Here is a 2,957-nt window from a genome sequence, read left to right as displayed (position 1 = left end):
AATTATACATGTTTTGGGATATGGGCCTAATGGCCTACCCTCGCCCCCGCCCCCAATTCAATAACTTTATTAATTTGCGTCCTTAGTGTGATAATTCAAATACTTCCTATCTATCCAACACCCAAATGGCACCAACGAAGAAACAAGAACCAATAATAATACTTACATTCCATAGCTTAAGCTAATGAAGAAGAAAGGAACCAAGACACCAATTAAACTTGTGGCTATCTACAAGAAACAGACAATCGCAACTTTGAATGCATACTTGTAGTAGCTCCCCACCACTCCAAAGTGCAACCTAAAAGTAAGGATTTCAACAAGATGCCCTTACTTGTAAGCTACTTTTTGTCTCCCTCATCTTCTTAAAGTGCCTCTTAAGGAAGGCCCTTGTGATTTCATTAAAATATGTCACATGACTAAAGGTCTATTTTCCTTCCCTTGTCTTCTTAGAGCCTCTCTTAAGGCCCTTGTGATTTCACAAAAACATGTCACGTGAGTGTTTGGTACATAAGGCCTCCGGAACTTGTTGAATGTGTATCTAGCATATATCTTAACCACAAAATTGTTTTGTGTATCTACTACATAGGTTAAATAGAGCATTTGAAGCTAGCACATGAGTTAACCACAACCTTCTTGTATGTACATAACATAAAATCGATAGATTCTATTCTAAATAGTCTAGGAGAGTTGTGTTTAGTGAAACACAATCTTGTCATATGTTTTCTAAATGGTTTCTAGTATAATTTATAAGGATGCCAAAATTTCTATTAAAGTGTTCATCTAGTCCATAATACAATATCAAGAAATGTATTTAAAATTTTCATGGTTGTGCCAAAAATGCTATTAAAGTATGTATCTAGAATGCATTACACATCAATATTTATGACGAACTGATAGGAATAAAATTAGGGTATTAAAATTTTATTAAAATATCAATGATACCAAAATAATAATCAAAAATCAAAGACTAAGTAACAAAAACGTGCCAAAATTTGCATTAAAGTATGTATCTAATAGACATTAGATTATCAGGAATTTTATTCGCAAAATTTCTTATTAAAGCATGTATCTAGTGCTGCACATTGAAAATTAGGAATTTTATGTAAAGGATTTAGATCATAAAATCGGAGACCAGGAGTGATAAAAAGGAAACGCCGCTGCCGGGGATCGAACCCGGGTCGCCCGCGTGACAGGCGGGAATACTCACCACTATACTACAACGACCGGTGATTCAAGAATTAGAGTTTTCTTTTTTATATAAAGCATTTTTACATACGCATGCATAAACCAGAAAACAAACCGATAAAATGCAAGCTTAGGCACAGATGCATACTTGGTCTGGCATGAAATCAAACAAGCTTCAATCTCAATAATCTTTGCGCATGAACTACAAACCTGCTAAAACGCAAAGGCTTCTACTCATCCTCCAGTACATAACCTCCAACGCTGTCCCTCACAATGCTTTTCTGTATTCGACCTCGCATCGTTTTCTCCACAAAAAGGAAGCAGCTAAGATGCCAGAAAACGTACTGCGAGTCCTTTCATATTTCCGCATGGCCGCACTGCATATGTTTTCGATAAAACAAGGCAATCTCCTATCATACCGCTGCCATCGCCATGCAAGGGTTCTTTTTCAGTTTCAAGTGAGATGAGCAAAATCAAGAACACCGTTGAAGTGATGAAATCTGATTCAACTGCCCCACAATTCGCACAACATAATCATGCTCGTGTTCTCGTACATTTTTCTGTGGTGTTCTCATTGCCTCAGGAAGATTGCACTATGGCATGCGGCAAAAACTTAATATTCTTTGGGTACAACCCTATCTCATCTTAAAACGTTTTATGTCAGTTGTCGTACACCTCCCAGCATTCATTATGTTGGGAATCTGAACAAAGCACTAGTTGAGCATTGCCAATTCATTGCAAGTTATGTACATGGCCCTGACCAATTGCTAGAACAATTAAAGACTTCCAGAGAAATTTGCACATATGTTAAGGATGCAATATTGATGCAATACTTTCAAGGGTATTTATACTTGAAGACAGCAGTAATGCTCTCTTAACTAAGAACTTTTGACATTCTTGAACAGCTCAATCAGGTTTATGAAGGCAATTAACAAGAATTCAATCTTTGGGCAATGTGTACAATATGCGAGACATATGTTTGGAAAACAACCTCGATACTAGGCAACTCAAGAGCTCTCCTGATTTCATTGAAAGCTGTTTTTTGGTTGCATCTCACATGGTTAAATCCTGTAAGTCTCGTTGACCTTGTACAAATCCAACTATAAAACCATCATGTTCAAGAGGTTTTCTTTTTCCTCAGAAGAAACAGTGACATACATTTACAAGGTTCCACTGTGAATTTCATTTCTTAAGATTTTATAGAACTAGAGGGTTAGACCATCTGAACACTTTTGACTTAGATTGTATGAATGCCCTTTTTGTTTTGTGAGTCGAGTAAGCACAACCAAGTTGTGCAAGCACTATCATAAGGTCAAACCCTTAAGACCCTAGTTTCATCAACCTATGTTGCTTATTTGCGCTCCCTTCAACCAATAGATCCAAGAATACCAACATTATAATGGCAAAGTTAGGCACCAAGCACCCCATTTAAGGGCCGAGGTAACCTGGGAATTGAGAAAGAATCACACTAACCCCACCTAGTAAAAAATGATATCCTAATAGGTTCCTACATAGGGAGCATCGTGCCCATCCTGGACATCGGCCCTGCGGGCTCCCAATAGACCCCCAAGACTAGTGGTAGCTCATTTCGGTAAACTAACCATGTGGTGATATCACAAGAACTGGGCTTTCTGGCACGAGTGTCATACCTCAAAAGTATTACCGTCATCTCCCAAGGGAATCAAAAGTTATGAGCTGTATAGTTCTCACAAATATCACGATATAGCTTCATTGATGAATGCAACAATTGGAACGTGTGCAACCATACTATC

General features: G+C 37.9%; 1 non-coding gene across 1 annotated transcript; it reads right to left on the bottom strand.

The window, feature by feature from the left end:
- Positions 1-1,152: 1,152 nt before the first annotated feature.
- TRNAD-GUC (transfer RNA aspartic acid (anticodon GUC)) lies at positions 1,153-1,224 on the bottom strand. Its single transcript has one exon. It is a non-coding gene; the product is annotated as a tRNA-Asp (tRNA).
- Positions 1,225-2,957: the final 1,733 nt, after the last annotated feature.

This window comes from Lygodium microphyllum, chromosome 1 (genome assembly GCF_053477565.2).
Source record: "Lygodium microphyllum isolate KBCC chromosome 1, Lygodium_microphyllum_v1.1.10, whole genome shotgun sequence".
NCBI lineage: Eukaryota > Viridiplantae > Streptophyta > Polypodiopsida > Schizaeales > Lygodiaceae > Lygodium > Lygodium microphyllum.
This window is presented reverse-complemented; position numbering and strand designations above follow the sequence as displayed.